The sequence below is a fragment of the Microcaecilia unicolor genome, chromosome 5 (genome assembly GCF_901765095.1).
Source record: "Microcaecilia unicolor chromosome 5, aMicUni1.1, whole genome shotgun sequence".
In the NCBI taxonomy this organism is placed as follows: domain Eukaryota; kingdom Metazoa; phylum Chordata; class Amphibia; order Gymnophiona; family Siphonopidae; genus Microcaecilia; species Microcaecilia unicolor.
In genome coordinates, this window is record NC_044035.1 from 230627869 (window position 1) to 230653997 (window position 26129).

Here is a 26129-nt window from a genome sequence, read left to right on the forward strand (position 1 = left end):
TTGGGAACCGCTGGCTTAGCGTATTCTAACGCAGGACTTTATGATGGCTAATCTCAGATTTACCATGGCATTACAGTCGGGCATTTGTGAGGCTAAGTTCTTTGAAAAAGAGCCCCACTGTATTCTAGCCACTTTGGATATGGAGTCTCTGTATATAAATTTTCCCCAGGATGAGGCCCTAAATGTTATTCAAGAAGCATTGCTTAGAATACACATTTAAGGAGAAGACCAGTTTCATTTATAATATCCCTAGCTGAGATTGCTTTAAAGGAAAATTATTTTTGTCAAAAGTTTCTATCAACAAGAGGGACATCAATGTGTTTGTACTATGGTGCCCTCAATTGCTAATCTTTACATGACTAATTTTGAGAAAAAAAAATCCTCTCTCTTTCTCTGCACATATCCAACAGACTGCTAAAAACTTGAGTCTATTTCAGATAATTTGGGAATAATAAATGTTATGAATAAATAAATAAAACCCGTTGTTTCTTTCTCTATAATATCATAATTCGCCCCTTCCTTTCTGAGCACACTACCAAACCCTTATCCACACTCTTATCACCTCTCACTATTTGCAATTTGCTTCTCATAGGTCTCCCACTGAGCCATCTCTCTCCCTTTCAATCTGTTCAAAATTCTGCTGCACGACTTGTATTCCCGCCAGTGTCGCTATGCTCATATTGGCTCCCTATCCATTTCTTCATACAGTTCAAACTCCTCTTATTGACTTACAAGTGCATTCACTCTGCAGCTCCTCAGTACCTTTCCACTCTTATCTCTCACTACACTCCTCCCCAGGAACCCAATCTCTCTTATCTGTACCCTCCTTCTCCACTGCCGACTCCAGACTCAATTCCTTTTATCTTGCTGCACCATACACCTGGAATAGACTTCCTGAGTCACTATATCAAGCTCCTTCTCTAGCCGTCTTCTAATCTAGGCTAAAAGCCCACATTTTTTGAGGCACTAATTGGTTATTTTCAATAGCACTAAACCTCAGATTCTATATAACTCGACCGAAATTACATATGCAAATTCGGTCATATTTTGGATTTGTGTGCGCAATTTAATTACTTAAGCCAGTCAGTGCTGATAATTACCACTTAACAAGCAATTATTGATACTAATTGGCATTAATTAGAATTTATGCATACAACTTGCTATGCGTAATCTGTAATGTGGTGCTTGTAAATTCATGCTGCCAAAAAGGGGCCGTGGCCATGGGCACACCATGGACGTTCTGAAAATGTACATGCACAGTTATAGAATACACCTGCTCTGCCCTAACTTAGGCGCTGGTATTCACACCAAGTTTTACATAGCGTAAATGGATGTGCCTAGAGTTAGACGCAGTCATGGCTGTCCAGAATCTAGTCCGGACTGGTTAAGTGCTGCTGAAAATTAATGGTTAGCTTTAAACTGCTAATTTAACTGACTAGGATCTATTTCTAGCTGGTTAAATCGCTTTGAATATAGACTTGATTGTAGGCAATGAATTGAAATCTTCACTTCAGTGCATGGCAGTGATTAAAATGCAAACAGGAATATTAGGAAAGTGATGGAGAATAAAATAGAGTCTATTATAATGCTTCTGTTTTGCTCCATGGTATGACTGCATGTTGAGTACTGTGTGCAGTTCTGGTCGCCTCATCTCCAAAAAGATGTAAAGGAACCAGAAAAGCATGGGCGTAGTTTGACTGTTTCATTTGGAGGGGGGCAAAGAATGGGGCGGAGCATGTTAGCATATTCATTTGCATATGTATATATTCAAATGAATATGCTAATATGGAGGAAGGAAGGGAAAAAACCTGTCCCCTCCATCAATCCCTGTTGTCCAACAATTCTCCTCTCTCCCCGTCCATCCTGTTTCTTTCCATCCCATTCTATCCAGTGTGTCCCTCCCCCCTCTCTCCCCCTTCACAGCATCTACCAAGAACGACAACGTGGATGCAGCAGCTCACAGGTTTGCTTCCTGTGTTTTGAGTGAACGGCGACGGCTGCGCGGGGGAGTGGAAATCGAGATTAACCAAATGGCTTCCTTACTTACAGTGGACTAGATAGGCTGGCTCACTCCACTCCTGAAGTTGCAGCGGCAAACGGGCGGGCGTAAAAGCAGCAGCAAGCAGCCAGGCTCGACTCCGTCCTTCGCTTCCTGCCCTCTCTGCGTCCCGCCTTGCTCTGATGTCATTTCCTTTCGGGCAGGCGGGATGCACAGAGAGGGCAGGAAGCGAAGGATGGAGTCGAGCCTGGCTGCTTGCTGCTGCCTTTACGCCCGCCCGTTCGCAGCTGCGGGCAAGAAGATTCAGTTGTCGTCGTTTGGGGGGGCATTGCCCCCCCTCGTCCCCCTCCAGTCTACGCCCATGCAGAAAAGTTATTGAAAAGGACAGCCAAAATTATAAAGGGGAAGATACAAGATGGAAGGCTAAACAGATTAGCCTTTTCAGCTGAGATTGGAAACGACAGAGAGGGGATGTAATAGGTGGCTGTAAAATCATGAGTTTGGTGGAACAAGTCAGGACCCTGTCTGGGACACAGGTGGCCTCTAGGACTTGGAGTCATTTTGGTATAAGCAAAGATTGCAAAGTCCATAGAGTAACTTCCAAGGCAAGTTTATTAATACTTGATGTTTATTATAGCATTCAAAACAGTAGAATACCTTGCAATTGTCCATAAACAAGAATCAAACAAAGATAAGAGATCACACAGGAGCAAGGTACACCAGAACAGGAATGGAATTCAGAAGCAGTGGAACAAGGAATCTAGAAACAAGGCCTTGGCACAGGATACAAGGAATGAAAGGTACAGAACAATGACTCACCAAGGAATCAGCCCAGAAATAGGGCAGGTGTATCCCAATCCCTCTGGGCTGGCCCTACCAGGAACAATTAGAACCCCTTAGAGGAGGAGTAAGCTAATTTAACCCTGCATAGCACAAATCAAGCTCTCTATCATGCCTCACAGAATAGATAAATAGGAAACAGTTGCATACCCTGTCAGAGAGTACAAAGACTCGAGGACACTCCGTGAAACTAATAGGTAGCATATTTATATTTATCATAGGAGATATATTTTTACTCAATGTACATTTACACTATGGAATTTATTGGTGGAGGATATGGTCAAAACAGTACTGTTGGGTTTAAAAATGTTTTAGACAAATTCCTGGATGAAAAGTTCAGAAACCATTATGGGGATAGGCATAAAGGAATCCTGTGCAGAAGAAATGGATCCACAGAAGCTTAGCTGAAATTGGGTGGCGGGGGGAAGAGGGGTTGGTGGTTGAGAGGCTAGGATAGGGGAGGGCAGACTTATACGGGGTCTGTGCCAGAGCCGGTGATGGGAGGCGGGACTGGTGGTTGGGAGGCGGGAAATACTGCTGGACAGACTTATACGGTCTGTGCCCTGAAAAAGACAGGTACAAATCAAGGTAAGGTATATACATATGAGTTTATTGTGGGCAGACTAGATGGACCGTGCAGGTCTTTTTCTGCTGTCATCTACTATGTTCCTATCCATATAGAATGTGGAAAGCCCTTGCTTGGCCACTATTGGAGTCAGGATGCTAGGCTTAATGGACCTTTGGTCTGGCCTAGTATGTCACATCTTATATGTTTATATATTTATCTCAGTTTCTTACCTCTCATCTTTCCCATATTTTCCTTGCATTCCATTCTTTTCTGGTTGTTATCCATCTTCTCCTCTTCTTCACTTTTTGGCCCCAGTGTTCCGCTCATCTTTTGCTTTGTCTGTGATCCCTCTATCTTACCTTCATTTCTACTCTCTTCCCCATCCCTGTGCATCTCCTTACTTCTGGACTCTCTTTATCTAGCGCTTATGTCCATCATACCTGTGAAAACTAGTACTGACAGTGGTGGGGTGGAGGAATTGATCTCTTAGCAACCACTTATAAAGGGCCAATGAGACATGTGACATTGTTTATCCTCCACTATGACATCGCCACAGCTGAAGATTCAAGAAGGCAGTTGGATCAATTCTTTCTCAAAGACATTGATTTCTTAATTTATTGTATTTTGAGAATTCTTTTCTTACAATGCCCCAGATCATATGCATCAGAATTACTTAACTTTATTGCCAGTTGTTTCTGTGGTATCCAGCATGAAGAACATATAGAAAAAAAAGGAAAATAACAAAATTGTACAGGCAAGTTGAAAGAGGAAGAATTTTTTTAGTGATTTTGCTGAGATGCATAATTTTAGTCCTAAGGGAATTCTGAACCATTGTACAATTTAGAACTGGCACAGAATTTTCCTGCTCCTCAGAATTATCAGATTTTCCTTTGCAATTTGGGCCTCTATGAGCCAGTGAAAGAGAGTGTGAGAGCAAACTACAGGGGACCTAACACAGCCTGCCTTTCACACCACCACTGACATTTTGTCAGATCATTGGCCAGATGTGCCCCTGATCTATTGCTTTCCTGGCTGATACCGAGAAGAGCACTTAGTGGCTGTTTTTTCTTGCGTTCATTGCTGCTATAGTTCACATTTTTTTAAAAATTTTATTTATTGCATTTATACCCCATATTTTTCAAACTAGTGGTAGGTTCAGTGTGGCTTACAGTTAATTTAAGAGAAAATAGGTTACATATTAGAGGCTATGTGGTGTGATCAGAACAGTTCAAGTAAGATCAGTTCAAGTTCCATCTGGTGTAGTCAAAGCAGTTTCCAGTAAGATCAGTTCAATTTCATGAAGAAGAAGTGTTGACAAGTAGCTGTTAATCTAAGTGATGTCAGGGAGGAATGTTTTGAAGAAGTGGGCTTTCAGGTGATTTCTGAATTGTAGGTAGTTGTTTTTTTTTTTTTTTTTTTATAAATATTGTTTATTAGCACAACTTCATACGATACAAAATATAATGACCACAAAATTGAAAAACATTTCACAAAGAAATTGTTAACTAGCAAAAAAGAGTATCAAATCTGCTCAAACAAATGCTGAACCTATGATTTTCGTTTTTCTCCCCCCCTCCCCTCCCTCTTTGCTTCCAAACAAACTCTCCAACTGATACCCCTCCCCCACCCTCCCCTAACAATTCAAAATTTTGCTTTTTGCTGTGGAAGTAAGTGAGTCCCAGAACGGTGACCAAACCTTGCAAAAATGGTCTCCCCTTGCAGAGGCCAGGTCACGGATCCTCTGTTTCTCCATTGAGCAGCACTGCATCATGGCACTACGCCAATGCGATGTGCAGGGGGCCTCTCGTATGGTCCATTGCTGCAAAATTGTTCTTTTCCCCATCAACACAGCTCTCCTTAAAAAAGCCCTCAGTCCCTCTGGTAGCTGTCCCTGCACCAGAAAGACATCAAATAGTTGGCCCGGGGTAGGCCTCCACCGTACCCTCCACATGCCCGACACCTGTCTGCCCATTGCCAACCAAAATGACCGCACCAATGGACATGACCAAACCATGTGTCCCAGAGATGCTCCCGGGCCCCTACATTTAGGGCAATCATCTGACTCTCGCAAAGTTGCTCTGAAAGCTCTGTGGGGCGAAATATGGAGGCGCAGCAAGAATTTGTAGTTCAACTCTGTCCATGCTGCATTCTCAGTCACTCTCTGAGACGATTTCAAACAAATCTCCAGTTGTTGTGGTGTCAAACACCAGCGAAGCTCTTGGGACCATCTATCGCATATGAGAGTAGTGTCCAATGGTGTTAAAGAGTCTCGCAAGCAGCTATGGTAGTATTTCAGTGGGGTTCTCTGTTGCGCCTCCAGCCCCAACAAATCGTCCTGCAATTCCCACACACCCTTGGCCAGGGAACCGGCCGGCAATGAACGGACATAATGACTTAGCTGTAGATATGCAAATGTATCACCCCCTTCCAGACCAAATTCCTCACATAAGGCCTGAAATGGTTTCATTAACCCCTGCTCTGTTACTACCTGAAATAGGAACCGGATCCCCCGCGCTGACCATTTTTTAAATAGGGCCGAGGACCCTCCCTCCGGGAATGCCAGGTTACCCCGAATAGGCAACAGGGGCGACACCGATCTGTCCCACTTATAGGTTTTGCTTATCCAGTGCCATGTTTTCCTCAACGGATTCAAAATATATTTGTAAGGACCCAGAGGAGGAAATGTAGGTAGTTGTTTATAGATTTTAGATTTTTTGGTAAAGAGTTCCAGATTTTGGTACAGACATAGGAAAGGGTTGTTATGTATGTGGTTTTGTATCTCAGGCCTTGGTTTTGTATCTCAGACGGCGAAATTGAAGGATTTGGACGTCCCTGATGGTATTTTCGAAACGAAAGATGGACGTCTATCTTGATTCGGAAATACGGGTTTCCTTACCCCTAGATTTCGCTGTTTTGCAAGGACGTCCAAATCGGAACTTGGACGTTCCTTTCGAAAATGCCCCTCTTTGTATAGAATGATATAAATAGACTGAGGGTTGAGAGAGACTGTTGGGGATGGGCTAGAGAATGAAACTGATAGGAAGGGACTTGGGAGAGTATGGTTGATTGAGAGTGATGTAAAAACTGCTGGAAGACACTGATGATGACGGGCTTGAGAGAATGGTGGGCTCAAGCCTGGGGGAAGGGGTATTCTGTGTTTTGGTTTACTAATACAGTATCCTTGGGGGATTATTTGTCTATTAGCATGCATTATAAGAAGTTGTAGTACGCTACTTTGTTTTAAAAATATTATATTATGCATTCTAGATCAGGGCTGTCCTGAAGATTCTGCACCTAATTGGGTTTTCAGGATATCCACAATAACTATGTATGCAATGAATTAGCAAATACAGCATCTCCATTGTATGCAGTTTTCGTTGTGGGTATCCTGAAAATCTGATTGGATGTGGGGTTCCTTCCCACTCTTGCACCTCACAAGGTCTTAGTACCTCCCTCCAGCTCACTGTTGCCCACCAAAGGCTCAAATTCTCCTTCCAAAACTCAACCCCCTTCCCAAATTCATCCAGCTCACTTTTGTTTAGCCCCCTCTTGAGTTAGCTGCCCCCCTCCATTTCACTCTTGCCCAGTCTCAATCCCATTTATATCTTACTCTTGCCCCTCCTATGGACTCAAACTTCTTCTTACTCTGTCTCACTCTTAACCTCCTCGGCTGTCTCTGGCTCTTCCCTCTGATCAAGACTCAACCTCCTCACCTCGTTGCACTTTCTCATTCATGGGCTCTGACTCCCCAAGTTGTCTTCCAGCTACAGCCTCACAAACGTACTGATATTTCTATCTCCCTTGGCTGCATGAGATGAGCTAGCAACACCCCTCTTCTTTGGCTGCGTGGGCTGAGCCAGCAGCACCCCTCCCCTATAGCTGCAGAGGTTTCCTCTGTAGTACCCCCTCCAGCTGGGCAGATCAAACCTGTATCTCTTTTCTTCATCAGCCATACCAGCCAAGTCTGCAGTTTTTCTGTCCTTCCAACACAGGCTTACCTTCTCAAATTCTGAGCAAACAGGGATACATAGGAGAATGAGGCAATATTTAGATAATGATGGACTGCATTATGCTGTGACAGGAAAAAGGATCCTTAATGAGAAATTCAGACAATATTTAAATAGGCACAAACTATAAAATGGGGATGGCAAACAGGGAGCAGGTGAGTTCAGGAAGTCACCCCCAGCAAAAGCAATGTAACATAAGTGGGGGAAATAATAAAGTAAACTGTCTTAGCAATTCACTAGCAGAAGAAAAGAAAAAGGGGAGACAAGGCAAAAAGATATACAGAAGACGAGAGAGAGAGAGTCAATAAACTATAGCTGGATATTGAATATTGGGAAAATATTGGCTGGATCTTGGAACCCACTGCTTTATTACATAATGCAAGAGCTAAGGAATGACAACTGGGACTGTCTTTCCTTGCTTTTCCATTTCAATGAGCTTGGTTTTGGTTTGGAAAGTACCACAAAAAATTACCTCCTTTTTAGCATTATTTGGGAATCTGCTGTTAAACTAGGGATGGAGGTTTCAAGGTTTCACTTATGGGCAGACAAAGGGTGTACACATATGCTAAATCTCCTACAGATAGGACAGTTTTCTTTCCTTTCAGCAAATAACGTAATAGCCACTTAATACATTTATCATATCCTCAGGGGGAGGAATGCTGGCTTCGGCCTAACCCCTGGTAAGCCTTTCCTCAGCTGAGAGGTGCCCAGCTCTACCACTGGCTGCCTTTCAGGTGCTGTGGAGGACTTGCAGCTCATCTGCATATCCTTACAGCCTTCTCAGGGGTGACACCCAGGTCTACTCCGATCCACTCAGGGCCTCCGCTCTAGGTGCCCAGTGCTCCCACCAGGTACTGTGGAGGACTTGCAGCCCTTCTGCATTTCCTCACAGCTGTATCCGGGGTGACTCCAGTTCCACCCCGATCTTCCCAGGGCCCTCGCTCCAAGTGCACAGAGTTTCCAGGTGCTTTTTGGCTAGGATCAGGCGACCCTCAGGGGGGGGGGGGGGGGGGGGGGGGGGGGGGGAATGCTGGCTTCGGCCTAACCCCTGGTAAGCCTTTTCTCAGCTGAGAGGTGCCCAGCTCTACCACCGGCTGCCTTTCAGGTGCTGTGGAGGACTTGCAGCTCATCTGCATATCTTTACAGCCTTCTCTGGGGTGACACCCAGGTCCACTCCGATCCACTCAGAGCCTCCGCTCTAGGGGCATTTTTCTCTTTACATCTAATCTTCTTCCCAGTTGCTAAGTACCTCAGTCATTTATGGCCCCTATTCACATTCTCTTCCTAGCCCTGTCCCTTCCTAATCTTTTCCCTCACCCCCTACCTCTCTCCGCTACAGGAACTCACTGCCCATCCATCGACTTCATCACCTGACCTTCTATCCTACCCTCTTCCTCCCTCTTGGCTTTTAATCACTGCCTCTTTCTTCTCTCCATTTTGCCTTCCCCATTCCACCTGAATGCCTCGCGCTTTCGACGCCTTTGTGGCCACACCTCTCCTACTCTCCTCCACTCTCTTTTACTCCTTCTCTTACTCTCAGCCGGCGACATCAATCCCAATCCTGGCCCTCCTCACCAACTATTATCCCAACTCTACAGATCTCACCGCGACCTCTCTAACCTCATCTCTATTCCTCTACTCCCTTCCTCTTCTCTGCCCTTCTCTTGTGCCCTATGGAATGCCCGCTCTATCTGTAACAAACTCCCCTATATCCAGGACCTCTTTATCTCGCGTCACCTCCTTCTGCTCGCCATATCAGAAACCTGGCTCTGCCCTGATGACTCTGCTTCAGTCGCAGCCCTCTGCCATGGCGGTTATCTTTTTTCACATACTCCTCGCCCTGCTGGTCGCGGGGGCGGTGTTGGACTACTTCTCTCTCCCTCCTCCAGATTTCAACCCCTTCTTCCACCTCAATCTCACTGTTTTTCCTCCTTTGAAGTCCACTCTATCCGCCTTTTCTCTCCTCTGCCTCTTCGAATAGCGGTCATTTATCATCCCCCTGATAAGTCCCTTTCATCCTTTCTCAGTGACTTTGATGCCTGGCTTGCCTTCTTCCATGATCCTTCCTCCCCCTCTCTCATCCTTGGTGACTTTAATAGTCCTGCTAATGATCCTTCCAACTCTTATATTTCCAAGTTACTCGCTTTAACATCCTCCTTTAATCTCCAACTATGCTCCACCTCCCCCACTCATCAAAATGGTCACTGTCTTGATCTCATCTTCTCCTCCAGCTGTTCACCCTCTAGTTTCCTTGCCTCTGATCTTCCCCTCTCTGATCACCATCTTATAACTTTCACACTTAAATCTCCTCCCTCCCAGTCCCATCCTATCTTATCTAATTTATCTAGGAATCTTCACGATATTGACCCTTCATCTCTATCCTCCCATGTTTCAAACCTCCTCTCTACTGTGGCACCATCCACGTCTGTCAACGAGGCTGTTTCTACTTACAACAATACTCTATCCTCTGCCTTAGACATACTTGCACCTTTGATGACCCGCCCTATAAGGCGTGCAAAACACCAACCTTGGCTGACTTCTAATATCCGCTACCTACGTTCCTGTACCCGCTCCGCCGAACGCCTCTGGTGGAAATCTCGGGCCCTTGCTGATTTCTTACACTTTAAGTTCATGCTGACCTCCTTCCAATCTGCTCTTTTACGCGCCAAACAGGATTATTATATCCAACTGACCAACTCTCTTGGCTCTAACCCTCGACTTCTCTTCACCACATTGAACTCTCTCCTCAAGGTGCCCCCTCCCCCAACTCCCCCTTCATTATCTCCTCAGACCCTTGCTGAATTCTTTCACGACAAGGTTCAAAAGATAAACCTTGAATTCTCTACCTCGCCACCTCTCCCTCCACTAGTCCATTCCCCTCTCTCTCCTTCCCCTCATTCCTTTTCCTCCTTTCCTGAAGTTACTATAGAGGAAACTACACTTCTCCTTTTTTCCTCCAAATGTACCACCTGTTCCTTTGATCCCATTCCCACCCACCTTCTTAATGCCATCTCACCTGCTCTTATTCCTTTTATCTGTCACATTCTCAACCTCTCACTTTCCACTGCAACTGTCCCTACTGCCTTTAAACATGCTGTGGTCACACCTCTCCTTAAGAAGCCTTCACTCGACCCTACTTGTCCCTCTAATTACCGACCCATCTCCCTCCTCCCTTTTCTCTCCAAATTACTTGAGCGTGCTGTTCACCACCACTGCCTTGATTTTCTCTCCTCACATGCTATTCTTGACCCACTACAATCTGGTTTTCGCCCTCTCCACTCAACCGAAACTGCGCTTACTAAAGTCTCCAATGACCTATTACTGGCTAAATCCAGAGGTCAATATGCCATCCTCATTCTTCTTGATCTTTCCGCTGCTTTTGACACTGTTGATCACAGCATACTTCTCGATACCCTGTCCTCACTTGGATTCCAGGGCTCTGTCCTTTCCTGGTTCTCTTCCTACCTCTCCCTCCTCACCTTTGGTGTTCACTCTGGTGGATCCTCTTCTGCTTCTATCCCTCTGCCTGTCGGTGTACCTCAGGGTTCTGTTCTTGGTCCCCTCCTCTTTTCTATCTACACGTCTTCCCTTGGTTCATTAATCTCATCCCATGGCTTTTCCTACCATCTCTATGCTGATGACTCCCAAATCTACCTTTCTACCCCTGATATCTCACCTTGCATCCAAACCAAAGTTTCAGCGTGTTTGTCTGACATTGCTGTCTGGATGTCTCAACGCCAACTGAAATTAAACATGACCAAAACCCAAACCCTCCTCCCCAATCCCCCCGTTTTCTATTTCTGTTGATGGCTCTCTCATTCTCCCTGTCTCCTCAGCTCGAAACCTTGGGGTCATCTTTGACTCTTCTCTTTCCTTCTCTGCTCATATCCATCAGACCGCCAAGACCTGTCGTTTCTTTCTTTACAACATCCGTAAAATCCGCCCCTTTCTTTCCGAGCACTCTACCAAAACCCTCATCCACACTCTTGTCACCTCTCGGTTAGACTACTGCAATCTGCTTCTTGCTGGCCTCCCACTTAGTCACCTCTACCCTCTCCAATCGGTTCAAAACTCTGCTGCCTGTCTCGTCTTCCGCCAGGGTCGCTTTACTCATACTACCCCTCTCCTCAAGTCGCTTCACTGGCTCCCTATCCGTTTTCGCATCCTGTTCAAACTTCTTCTACTAACCTATAAATGTACTCACTCTGCTGCTCCCCAGTATCTCTCCACACTCATCCTTCCCTACACCCCTTCCCGTGCACTCCGCTCCATGGATAAATCATTCTTATCTGTTCCCTTCTCCACTACTGCCAACTCCAGACTTCGCGCCTTCTGTCTCGCTGCACCCTACGCCTGGAATAAACTTCCTGAGCCCATACGTCTTGCCCCATCCTTGACCACCTTTAAATCTAGACTGAAAGCCCACCTCTTTAACATTGCTTTTGACTCGTAACCACTTGTAACCACTCGCCTCCACCTACCATCCTCTCCTCCTTCCTGTACACATTAATTGATTTGATTTGCTTACTTTATTTTTTGTCTATCAGATTGTAAGCTCTTTGAGCAGGGACTGTCTTCTATGTTTGTGCAGCGCTGCGTACGCCTTGTAGCGCTATAGAAATGCTAAATAGTAGTAGTAGTAGTAGTAGTAGTAGTAGTCTTTTGGCTTGCCCCTTCCCTCTGGAACTCCTTTTCTCTCCGCAATCTGACTCAAACCCTTGTATCCCAAATTTAGGACACTCCTGAAGACCTACCTTTTTGAGAAGGCATACAATATACAGTTGGGCTTTAATGATTGTCTGGGGAGCCACTAGCTCACATAGTCCTACTGGATACTACCTATCCAAACCTTTCCTCTGCTCCTTTCTCTTTCCTGTTCAAATAACGACTTTCTTTCTCCATAATTGTTCTTTTTATTAATTGTATTTTTTCACCACTGTGTTATCCTGTGAGGAAAGGTGGTATATTAAATAAAATAAAATAAACTATAAACCATTCAATGATTCCCATGAGTGGTACGTTACCATACCAGGCTATAATCTATTAGGAAGGATAGAGACGGTCGAAAAGATGAAGGTGAAGTAATTCTGTATCTGAGAAACAGTATTAAAGTGGCTGAAATGCAAGAGACTAGGGAAAAAGAGGAAGCAATATGGATTGTCTTGGAAAGAGAAGATGGAACTTTTCTCTATATGGACCTCCAAAACATATAAAGATGTACACTTGGAGGGAGGGGGATATTCAAGAAAATGTCAAGGGGGGAGTTTTGAGTTTATTGGTCTTTGTTTATAATAGTTTTTCTCTATGAATACATGTTAGAGGTGGCTTTTAAAGTGGCTTTAAGTTTGTATGTATTTTTTCTCTTTATTGGTGTTGGATATTTGTTTTTGTAATTGTTACTTCTACCATTGACTCAATAAAGATATAAAAAAAAAAAAAAAAGATGTTGGACAAAGATCTGGTTATAGATATACAAAAGTTTAGAATGAAAGAGAATATATTGTTGCTTGGAGGTTTTAACCTACCAGATGTGGATTTGTTTTTCCCATCTACACAGTCAGAAACAGAGAAATCATGGATGCCTTTCAAAATGTTCTACTCAGACAAACAGTAATGGAACCCATGAGGAAAGGGGTGACACTGGATCTAGTACCCACAAGTCAGGAAAATATCTAACGTCCGGGCAGTAGTGACCATCACACAGTATAGTTTGATTTAAGTGATCTTGCCGCAACTGTAATAATAAAGTCACGCTTTGAACTATTTGCATGGTGTTTTGATATTTTGTTCCAAGGTTAAATCATATATAACTGCCTAAATGTGGTTGGTATGATGGTAAATTGCTCACTGCCCTGTTTGTGATGCCAGTGTATAATCATAAAGGAGTATAACCTACACAGACTGGAGTGTGCGGCTTTGGATGTCTTGTTGGGCAGATTGGATGGATTTGTACAGGTCTTTATCTGCTGTCATTTACTATGTTGTTCTGCTTAAATATGTAATTTATCCTTAAAATCGAGCGTGGTACCAGAAGATTGGAGGGTGGCCAATGTAACGACGATTTTTAAAAAAGGTTCCAGAGGAGATCCGGGAAATTATAGACTGGTGAGTCTGAGGTCGGTGCCAGGCAAAATGGTAGAGACTATTATAAAGAATAAAATTACAGAACATATTCAAAAGCATGGATTAATGAGACAAAGCCAACATGGATTTAGTGAAGGGAAATCTTGCCTCACCAATCTACTACATTTCTTTGAAGGGGTGAACAAACATGTGGACAAAGGTGAGCCAGTTGATAGTGTATCTGGATTTTCAGAAGGCGTTTGACAAAGTATCTCATGAAAGACTCCAGAGGAAATTGGAGAGTCCTGGGATAAGAGGTAGGATTCTATTGTGGATTAAAAACTGGTTAAAAGATAGAAAACAGTAGGGTTAAATGGTCAGTATTCTCAATGGAGAAGGGTAGTTAGTTGGGTTCCCCAGGGCTTTGTGCTGGGATCGCTGCTTTTTAACATATTTATAAATGACTTAGAGGTGGGAGTAACTAGTGAGGTAATTAAATTTGCTGATGACACAAAGTTATTCAAAGTCGTTAAATCGCGGCAGGATTGTGAAAAATTACAAGAGGGCCTTACGAGACTGGGCGTCTAAATGGCAGATGACGTTTTATGTGAGCAAGTGTAAAGTGATGCATGTGAGAAAGAGGAACTCGAATTATAGCTACGTCATGCAAGGTTCCATGTTAGGAGTCACAGACCAAGAAAGGGACCTAGGTGTCGTTATTGATGATACGTTGAAACCTTCTGCTCAGTGTGCTGCTGCGGCTAAGAAAGCAAATAGAATGTTAGGTATTATTAGGAAAGGAATTGAAAACTACTACTACAACTTAACATTTCTAGAGCGCTACTAGGGTTACGCAGCGCTGTACAATTTAACAAAGAGAGACAGTCCCTGCTCAAAGAGCTTACAATCTAATAGACAAGTGAACGTTCGGTCCGATTGGGGCAGTCTGGATTCACTGAACGGTAAGGGTTAGGTGCCGAACGCAGCATTGGTGGGCTTTAAGCAAAGACTTGAAGACGGGCAGAGAGGGGGCTTGGCGTAAGGGTTCAGGAAGGTTGTTCCAAGCATAGAGTGAGGCGAGGCAGAATGAGCGGAGCCTGGAGTTGGCGGTGGTGGAGAAGGGTACTGAGAGGAGGGATTTATCCTGTGAACAGAACAAAAATGAGGACGTTATAATTCCTTTGTTTCGCTGTGATCACTTATAAGAATTGGGTGGCAGAGCCTGTGGTGGGAGGCGGGGCTGGTGGTTGGGAGGCAGGGGGGGGGAAGATAGTGCTGGGCAGACTTATACGGTCCGTGCCAGAGCCGGTGGTGGGAGGCGGGACTGGTGGTTGGGAGGCGGGGATAGTGCTGAGCAGACTTATACAGTCTGTGCCAGAGCAGGTGGTGGGAGGTGAGACTGGTGATTGGGAGGCGGGGATAGTGCTGGGCAATCTTATGCGGTCTGTGCCAGAGCTGGTGGTTGGGAGGCGGGGTTAGTGCTGCACAGACTTATACGGTCTGTGCCCTGAAGAGGACAGGTACAAATCAAGGTAGGGTATGCACAAAAAGTAGCACATATGAGTTTATCTTGTTGGGCAGACTGGATGGACCGTGCAGGTCTTTTTCTGCTGTCATCTACTATGTTACTATGATGTGACCACACCTTGAATATTGTGTTCAATTCTGGTTGCCGCATCTCATAAAAGATATATTGGAATTAGAAAAGGTGCAGAGAAGGGCGACAAAAATGATAAAGGGATGAGGAAAGGCTAAAGCGGCTAGGGCTCTTCAGCTTGTAGAAAAGGCGGCTGATGGGAGATATGATAGAGGTCTATAAACTAATGAGTGGAGTTGAAAGGGTAGATGTGAAGTGTCTGTTTACGCTGTCCAAAAATACTAGGACTAGGGGGCATGCGATGAAGCTACAATGTAGTAAATTTAAAACGAATTGGAGAAAATGTTTCTTCACTCAACGTGTAATTAAACTCTGGAATTCATTGCCGGAGAATGTGGTAAAGGCGGTTAGCTTAACAGAGTTTAGAAAAGGTTTGGATGGCTTCCTAAAGGAAAAGTCCATAGACCATTATTAAATTGGACTAGGGGAAAATCCGCTATTTCTAAGATAAGCAGTATAAAATGTTTAGTACTTTTTGGGGATCTTGCCAGGTATTTGTGACCTGGATTGGCCACTGTTGGAAACAGGATGCTAGGCTTGATGGACATTTGGTCTGTCCCAGTATGGCAATACTTATGTACTTATGTAGAGAATTCTGTATATGGTACCTAACATTATGCGCTATTCTGCGCTGATGTTATGGCATGGAAGAGTATTATAATGGAAGTAAAGTGCTGAAATTGGCCAAAAACAGCAGATCTGTATGGAACTACACTTAAGTACCCGGTTACAGAATAGCGCCTAAGTGTTTCTGTGTGTATCTGAACAGGGAGCATAACAGTGGGAGGGATATGGGCAGGGCAGGGGTGTTAGAATGCACTATGTGTTATGGAATTAGGGGAATCTGTGCCTAATTTAAATGCTGAGATTTATCTTGATTTCAGTTGGTGTAAATCCTCTTGGCATGGATTCTAGCACTGTGTGCTGTTCTGTAAAGGGTGCCCATCATTAGGTACCGTTTATAGAATACCATCTAGCACTAATTGTTTGGCAACATATACTAAATCTAGCCCTTTATCAACAAGAATTGTGGGTCATCAGTTGTACACTAAGCAGTTTGTTTACCATTCTTCGAAGACTGCAGGGCTTTTCATATAGTCTATTCACCCAAAGCATGGGATAAGATGGTGTCTTTTCTTTCTGACACAGATTAGTATTGAACCCACTTTGTTTATTTTGCTTGTGGAAGGTCATTTTATAAAACGTTTTCATTGTGAAAAGAGCAAGTAGGTACCTACCGTGTTTCCCCGAAAAAAAGACACTGTCTTATATTAATTTTTGCTCCCCAAGACCCGCTAGGTCTTATTTTCAGGGGAGGCCTTATTTTTCGGGGAAACATCGGGTCGCCCCCCCCCCCACCCGAGATCGCCGCCCCCCCCCTCGATCACCGGCTCCCCCCGCCCTTAGTCGCTCCCAGAACTAACCTCTTAAACGCTTCCTTTCACCATTCATCTTCAGGGCAGGCCACTCCTTCCGTGTCCCGCCCTCGCCTGACGTAACGTAACGTCAGGCGAGGGCGGGACACGGAAGGAAGGAGTGGCCTGCCCTGCTGCTTGCGGCGAGTGCGAAGGTGAAAGGAAGCGTTTAAGAGGTTAGTTCTGGGAGCGACTGAGAGCGGGGGGAGCCGCCGATCTCGGGTGGGGGGAGGGTGACCCCGATGTTTCCCCGAAGAATAAGGCCTCCCCTGCTAGGTCTTATTTTCGGGGGAGGCCTTATATTTTCAAATTGCAGCAAGACCTCTACTAGGTCTTATTTTCGGAGGATGTCCTATTTTCGGGGAAACAGGGTATTTTGGGGCCATCTTATAAAAACAACATAAGCACCTACGTGTTTTTTTTTTTTTTTTTTAATATATAAAATAACCTCAGAAAACCTGCAGAAATTGCAGCTAAAATGAATCTGTGATTCTCTGAGGACAAGCAGGACTGATAAATACTCACTCATGGGTGATGTCACTGATAGAGCCCAATGCAGGACCAATGTACTCCAGTAACTTTTTCCAGAAGTTTTTGATTAATTCTACCATGCATATCTACCTGTTCCCGTCTTTTACTTCTGTGCAGGACCTGCTCGGACTCCTATTTTGTATGTAGCTGGACCTCTTTAATGATATGACCACTTCAGCACTCAGTTCTTATTTGGTGTCATGTAAGTCCCGTTGCTGTTGCATGGATTAGCTTTACTTCTTTCCATCTTAATCTTAGTTAAGGGGTTTGAGTGCTTTTGATTTATTTTTCCATATTAGCTTGATTCAGGCTAGATATAGGCCTCAAGCTCACATCTGAGGTTTTGTGTCACCATCGAGTTGTTTGATTTCACTACAGCTATTTTTCCTGTTGATTATATCTGTAAAGAAGACTCCTGGTGGCTTCAAAAGAAATATGTTTCATTTTGCAAACCATCCATAAACAATACAAGGTATTTCTTTTTGTCATCTTCTTAACACCAGGGTTATTGCCAAATGTCTGGTAGTTGTAGCAGCTCACCTTCACAGAGAAGGAAGCTTGAGTTTTCCATACCTCAGTGAGTGGCTGCTGACTACATTAACAGGAAAGCTATCTTTCTCCCTCAGGAACATAAAAAAAAATCCAGCTCCTTCAAAATCTTATTTTTTTTTCCTATCAACTTCAAAAAGTTAAGCATGCAGCCAACAAACAACATCTCATTTATAGATGCTCCTTTGGACATGGAGCAACCAAAGCTTTCCTTATGCAAAAGAGAATATAGAAGATAATACACTCTTTCCAAAAGGTCCAGTGCTCCCCCTGTGCTTCACAAGGACGACCTACTTGCGGCACTTAAGCCACAAGGCTGCTGCAATATGTCATGCCATTTTGATCCCCTCAAAGTTACAGTCATGATGGGACCTAAAGTTCTAATGGAATTACTGTTTCCACTCTACCTTTACCAAAGTTTGATCTTTGGCTTTGCTTCAGACCATATTAAAGTGGGTATTGAAACCATCCTGATGAAATGGGGCCCTTTGCAGCACTAGAACATTGTTCAGAATCACAGTGCTAATCAAGACAAATCTGGTTGCCATGTTCTACATAAACAAAGGAGTTGTGAGTTCTCTTCAGTTATGCCAGGAAGCAGCAATAATTTGGTAATTATTTTTTGTAATTTCCAACTGCTTATGAATTCAGGCTATTTACATAACGGGCAGTTGGAACCAAAAAACAGACAAACTTAGCATTGTTTTTCAGTTCCACTGATGATCTCTAAACTATCAAACCACACAGGATAATTTACAAGTCTGGTGTACTCCTAAAATCAACCTGCGTTCTAGCAGTGACAGTGCAAAGTTGCCACTCTGTTGTTTAGTGCATTTGTCTTCAGATTTTCTAGCAAGGGATGCAATAAACTAAATTTCTTTCCAATAGCAAAAACCTTATACAAGTTTTAAAAGAAATCCCAGCATAATGATTCTCATAGCACCATATTTATTTATTTATTGCATTTGTATCCCACATTTTCCCACCTATTTGCAGGCTCAATGTGGCTTACAAGGGTCTGTTATGGCATCGCCATTCCAGGGTAACAGCTACAATTGGTGGTACAAAAAAGTCATGGATAAGAAAAAAGCTCTAAGCAGATAGTTATAGAAAGATGACTTTGCCTCATCAGAACTGGTGTTTTGTTTTTGTTTGTTTTTTTATTTTTAAAGACTCAGTTCTTCCTCTATGTAGGCTATAGACTTTTTTGACTGGGGGGGTTCTGTATTCCAAATTCAAGTTCATAGCAAGGATAGTGTGGAAGTTGAGCTTACCTTGTCAGATTCAAGACATCAAGGTGATAGCTAAAGGCCTCCTAATAGACATACATATATGTCGAGAAGGAAAAGGTTTTTGGTTTTTCACTAATGGTGTCTACCAGCTTCCATACTGCAATATCTATACCCTCTTTGGTTCCTAGGACTGCAAACATCCTCCATCATAATGCAACTGAGTACACTCTGTCATGCCCCCATAGAAAAGGCATCAACTTTCCAGTGTCTAATCTTAATTAGGGGGAGGAGTAGGGAACACGCGGAGCAAGTGGCAGGGAGCGGCGCATCAAACAACGACTCTCCTCTCCCCTGCCCCCCCTCCAGCCACCCATGTCCTGCGACCCTCTGCTCCCCCTACCCCCCCTGCAGCCACCCATGTCCAGTGACCCTACTCTCCCCCTGCCCCCCCCCTCCAGCTACCCATGTCCAACGACCCTGCTCTCTCGCCTGCCCCTCCTTCATCCACCCAGGTTGTGTAACCAATTCTTCGGAGCAGGCAGGAAAGATCCCCGGTCCTGCCTGCCCGCTGCTGGTGCTGGTGCTGGCGCTGATGCTCCCCCGCTGCCGGTTCGCTGTTCAAAATGGCCGCCGATACTTATAAAGGCGGCCTCCAAGACTTCAGCAGAAGTCTCGCGAGTCCGCCTTTGGAAGTCTCAGGAGCCATTTTGAACAGCGATCCGGCAGCAGGGAAGCACCAGCAGCGGGCAGGCAGGACCGGGGATCTTTCCTGCTTGCTCCGAAGAATTGGTTACACAACCTGGGTGGATGAAGGAGGGGCAGGCGAGAGAGCAGGGTCGTTGGACATGGGTGGCTGGAGGGGGGGCAGGGGGAGAGTAGGGTCGCTGGACATGGGTGGCTGCAGGAAGTGCCAGGGGGAGAGGAGGGTCGCAGGACATGGGTGGCTGGAGGGGGGGCAGGGGAGAGGAGTGTCGTTGTTTGATGCGCCGCTCCCTGCCACTTGCTCCGCGTGTTTCCCTACTTCTCCCCCTGCCTGGGAATCAGCTGTGAGTGACGTCAGCCTGGGTGGCTGGAGGGAGGGCAGGGGAGAGGAGGATCGCTGGACATGGATGGCTGCAGGGGGGGCAACGGGGGAGGAGGGTCGCTGGACATGGGTGGCTGCAAGGGGGGGGCAGGGGGAGAGGAGGGTCGCTGGACATGAGTGGCTGGAGGGAGGGGGGTCCTGAGACCAGAGAGATGGGGGTGGAAGGGGGGGCCTCAAACCATAAAGGGAGGGGGGAGGGGGCACACACTCACTCACTCTCTGTCTCTCACATACACTCTCTCTCTGACACATTCTCTGTCTGTCACACTCTCCATCTCTCACACACACTCTCTCTCTCAAACATACACTCCTAGGAAAACCTTGCTAGCGCCCATTTCATTTCTGACAGAAACGGGCCTTTTTTACTAGTTATTTATATTCTTGGATAGTGAAAGGTTTGTGCAAGGTGGGTCCTCACATGCTGACTTGCAGAAATGAAAGCTTCAGGACTGGAAATCAGTCAGCAATCATTGTTCTGATACAAAAATGAAGATGAGGAATTTCTTCACAAAATCATGACAGCTGATGAAACATGGGCTCGTCAGCGCCAATCCATGGAGTAACAAAGGCTCATCTGCAAAGAAAAAATTCAAAACACAGCCCTCTGCAAGGAAAATCATGTTCAGTCTTTGGGTCATGGATGGTGTTGTTCATGTGGATTTCCTTGAACCTGGTACAACCATCAACTCAATCATTACATTGCACCCATGAAAACTGTGAAAGAATGATTGAGAAATACAAGTTTGGAAATAGAAGAAGGGAGTTTTGTTCAATGTGACAATACTAGGCCTCACACAGCATGAAACAGCACACAGGTAATTGTGAAGATGGGTCTCACAGGCTTACCCCACCCGCCATATAGCCCAGACATAGCGCCATGCTATTTCCATCTTTTTCCAAAATTGAAGGGATACCTTCAAGGGGATCTGCTTGACTCGAATGGAAAGGTGGAAAGGACTATGAGCAACTAGTTGAAGAGACTAGTTGAAGAGACTGCAGTTCTTTTGTGTCAGCTTTCAAAAACTTTTCCATCGTTGGCAGAAATGTGTGGTAAATATATAGAAAAGCAAATCCTATGTAATAATTCTCACCACCAACGTTCTAATGTGGGACTGCCTGAGTCCGTGGCTACTGGAGTTGCTGAGCTAGGCTCCGTAGCCAGGATGACGTCACTCACAGCTGATTCCCAGGCAGGGGGAGGAGTAGGGAAACACGCTCCACGTGTTTCCCTACTCCTCCCCCTGCCTGGGAATCAGCTGTCAGTGCGCTGCTCCTTGCCACTTCGGAGCAAGTGGCAGGGAGCGGCGCATCAAAAAACTACAAGCGCGGCACCACAGACCCCCCCCCCATGGCGCATCACCCAAGCCCCCCCCCCCCGCACATCAAACACCCCCTCCCCCGAAGCACATCAGCACCCCCCGGAGCACATCAACCCCATCGCCACCCGCAGCTGCCGCTGGTAACGCTGTCCGGCCGCTGCTGCTGCTTCTGTTGAGCAGCAGCGGCCGCTACAAAAAGAAAGAAAAACATAAATGTTTTTAAACCCAGCCCAAATCATTCACAAATGCCCGAGTCTTAAAACGCAGTCTCTGCAGCTGCTCCTCCTCTCGCCTCCATGTCACTGCCCCTGGAGTAAGACCCCGGAGGAGCGCTTTTATTTATTTATTTATTGCCTTTTTTTTCTTTTTGTAGTGGCCGCTGCTGCTCAACAAGAGAAGCAGGAGCGGCCGGACAGCGTTACCACTGGCAGCTGCGGGTGGCGAGGGGGTTTGATGCGCTGGGGGGGGAGGGAGGGTTGCTGGACATGGGTGGCTGCAGGGGGGCAGGGGGAGAGGAGGGTCGCTGGACATGGATGGCTGGAGGGGGGGCAGGGGAAAGGGAGGTGGGGAGGGGGTCCTGAGACCAGAGAGGTGGGGGTGGAGAGGGGGGCCCTGCGAGAGGGGGTGGGGGCTCACATCACTCACTGTCTCTCACATACACTCTCTCTGACACACTCCCTGTCTATCACACTCTATCTCTCTGCCACACACACACAGTCTCACACACAGACACTCTGTCTCTCACACACTCTCTCACACAAACACACGCTGTCTCTGTCTCTCTCTCATTCTCTCTCTGACACACACACTCTCAAACATACTCCGAGGAAAACCTTGCTAGCTCCCGTTTCATTTGTGTCAGAAACGGGCCTTTTTTACTAGTATATGTAATAAAACAGCAAGTTTGAAGCATTATTTTAGTTTTTTTTAAATTTACTACAATGCCTTCATTTAAAGCAGATGTAGAGGTGAAGTAATTACTTTTCATGCAGTTCTCGAATTTGCACAATATCTTTCTTCTAGCCCAGTGTATCTGGCAACTCTGATCGAATACCCACCAGTAGCATGTATTTCCCATGGAATTTTATAACTGCCCAATTCTATATTTAAAATGCAATTTTATAAATTTTCTTTCCTCAGTGAGGCTTCTTAAGAGATGTTCAGTTCAGAAAGGAAAAATAGATATATAGGCCTGATATTCAAAAGAGTTTTAGTGGGCAGGAGAGGCTCCTGACTGGTTAAATCACAGTGAGCAGGCTGGGAGGGGATATTCAGCGGTACTTAACTGGGCAGTGCCACTGAATATCTCTTCTGACCTCTGTGGCACTGGCAGTATTCAGTGCTGGTGCCTTCATTGCTAACTGGGAAAGTAGGTCTGCTTAAATATAAGTTCTGACTTGTCAGGTTTAACTATGCAGGTACAGCACTGAATATTGCCTGTACCCGCGTAGCTTCAACGTATTTCCACTGATACAGATATTCAGTGCCAGTACCCAGACGTGGCCTGACACTAAATATCCAACTAAATTAGACCTGGATATTCAGTGCCATGCCACGTCTGGGTGCTGGCACTGAATGTATCAGTGGCGAGACGTGGAGGCTAGGTGGGTACAGGCAATATTCAGTGCTGTACCTGCATAGCTAAACCTGGCAAGTCAGAACTGCTATTTAAGCAGACCTACTTTTCCAGTTAGCAATGAAGGCACCAGCACTGAATATGGCTAGTGCCTGCATAACTGCTCCAAGACAGTGCCACGGAGGTCAGAAGAGATATTCAGTGCCAGACCACGTCTGGGTACTGGCACTGAATACCTGGATTAGCTGCAATATGTAGAGGCTATGTGGTACAGACACACAAAATAAAATAAAATCTGTCTATCTGTCTATCTATCTATCTATCTATCATGTCACCACCATCCACTGAGTATCATTCAGGTAGATGATTATGGCTAGTGGGTTGTCTTATATTCTCTCGTGTTTGGTTATTCTGTCCTATTTTTTATGGTATTCTTTTATTTGGTTTTATTTAATTTTATATTGTCACCTGCCAAGATCCTTTTGGTTAGGAGGTAGCAAATTTTAGTAAACAATCAACAACAATAATAATTGCATTTTGAAATCTGTGCATCTACTTTTCCAGCAAAATGCTACTCAAACAAAAAGCAGGTTTAATTTTACCCACAGAAATTGTGTAAGTGAATTTATGGGCCCCTTTTATCAAGCTGCGGCAAAGGGGGGCCTGTGCTGGCTTCAGTGCATGTTTTTGACATGCACCGAGGCCCCCTTTTACTGCAGCGGGTAAAAGTTAGGTCTTGTTTTTTTTAAATAAATGGCCATGCAGCAAGTGAAGCACTTGCCATTTGCTAACCAGGTGGTAGCTTGGTGATAGTTTCTTTTTAGCGAGTGGCTTCTTTGTAAAAGGGGCCCTATGTGTATATATTGATTTTAAAAATTGATGCAAAGACCACAAATTAAAACTACTCGTGGATTTTGCAGTAATGTGCTAAGTAGGAAATTCCTTTTTAAGACTGGCCACTGTTTCATTATCATTTCTCTTCTAGTTTCAGTGATTATCACATTTAGGACCCTGTTTACTAAGGTGCACTAGCATTTTTAACTCATACACAAAATTAGTGCACACTATCTGTATTGGCGCCCATAGGAATATTGTGGGCGCCTACACAGCATGCGTTAAAATTGCTAATGCACTTACCATTTAAGGCCATATTTAAAATGGACATTTCCATTTGTCCATGAAGAAAGCATAGTTGCTGAATAATGCCTTTAATAAAAGGGCCTTTGTGAATTGTTTTATGGGACATTTTGGTTTCACTGTTTAAAAGAAAACCCTAGGAGTTGGAAAACATACAAACCTGCTTATTACTCTCCAGTTTTCCTAAACACATAATTATCATAAGTATACCAAGCTGTTCTTAGGTAAATCACAGTTACAGAAACCACCAAGCACAAAACTTGGTTTCTCTGGCACAAATTTTATTTGTCATAATTGTAGTGTTAATTTCATGAAATCATGGAACAGTTAGCCATACAAAATGTCATTGTAAAACAGTACTCCTTAAGGTTTTAAAGCAGCAGTGCTATATACTCAGCTTCTGGCTATCCCATGTCTTTTTGTATTCTGATACTAGGGTTTTTTTCCCATCCATTTTGCTGGGAGGCTTTTTTATACATCTCCAAGGGTCCCTTTTACTAAGGCGCACTGAAAAATGGCCAGTGATAGTGTAGACGCGTGTTTTGGGCATGTGCAGAATCATTTTTCAGCACACCTGTAAAAAATGCCTTTTTTTAATTCTTGCCGAAAATGTATGTGTGGCAAAATGAAAATTACAATGGGTCCATTTTGGGTCTGAGACCTTACCGCCAGCCCTTGACCTAGCGGTAATCGTCAATGCACATAGAATGACTATTACCGCCTGGTTTTTGCCACACATCAGAATATAAAAATTACTTTCCGGCGTGCGTAACGACCGCACATCAAAAATGAAATTACTGCAAGGGCCACTTGGTAGCCGGGCGGTAACTCAAAATTGGGTGCGTTGGGTGCGCTTAGTTGCCTACGCAGTTTAGTAAAAGGGCCCCCTTACTGTTTCTGCAGAACTACCAAGGGTGCCTCATCCCAATGCTGGAGATTTATCGCTTCTATGTTGGAGATTGAAGGCCAATGAGTGAGACTTTTTTCTTGGGGCACCAGCTGTGTCTAAAACCAGCTCTGGCAAATGTATGTTCCGAAAACTTACATTCTCTAATCAATAAATACAAAATACAATTCCTTTTTCTACTTTTGTTGTCTGGTCATTTAATTTTCCTCATCATCTTGGTCCCAGTCTCTGGTTTCTGCTTTTCTCTGTCTTAACTCTCTTGCCAGGATCTCTTGATCCATTTGGCATTTCTTCTCTATCCATGTCCACTATCTATCTTCCCTTTGTGTTGTTATCACTCTGTGTAGTATTTCCCCTGTGTCCCTGCTCCTATCCTCCCACCATGTTAAGTATCCCACTTCTCTGTGTCTGTATTTGTCATGATTGTGACTATTTTCCATGGCTGTGCTCTCCTGGCCCTCTGGTGGCCAGAACTGGTGGCTGCCATAGACTGTCTTGCTGTCTCCCTACACATTCCAGACTTTCATTCCAGTCCGGTCCAGACATTCTAGCCCTCCAGACTTGGTTTGAGGTTTGGCAGCTAGCCTCACCTGTAGCTGCCTTGTGATTCCTGCATCTGAGTTTCAGCTGCTGATGGGCTTATTAACCACCTGGAAACTTTCTGCCTTTGCCTTTGCATTGCCTAAGGTGTCTTGGTATGTTGGTGTGCTCTGTTGCACTTCTGCCTAGTCTCATAGGCGGTCGGTGGCCCAACTGTTTGGGGAGGCTAAAGGGGGCGGGATTAGGGGTGGAGCCAGGGGTGGAGCTTACATCCATAATTGTCTGACAACACAGAAAAAAAATAAGTAAAAATAAAATAGTTACAGTTAATACCTTTTATTAAATTTAGATATTAGATATGTATCATATGTCAAAGAATAAAGTGGTTGTTCAAAGCATATACTAACCACAATCGCAACCTTTTTTTTTTACATCCACTACTCTAGGCTATTACGATAGTGTACAACGTGGATTGGATGATATTTCAGATAAAATCAAGAAAATGTAGTGTAATGTAGGCATTGATTAGTAAAAAGAAAACAAAAAAGGCAACAGTCTACTTGCTATATAAAAATCTATTATAAGAAGTAGACCGATACACATACATAAAAACAAAGAAATTATTTATTCAAACGTTGGGTACTGTTTTTATCTTGGTTTGAATAAATAATTTCTTTGTTTTTATATATATGTATTGGCATTGAT

The 26129-nt window shown here is 44.5% G+C and overlaps 1 protein-coding gene across 2 annotated transcripts in view; it reads left to right on the forward strand.

Moving 5' to 3' along the window:
• NME7 (NME/NM23 family member 7) overlaps nt 1-26129 on the forward strand; it is a 525560-nt gene that overhangs the window by 201645 nt on the left and 297786 nt on the right. The gene's annotated exons all lie outside the window — the stretch shown is intronic.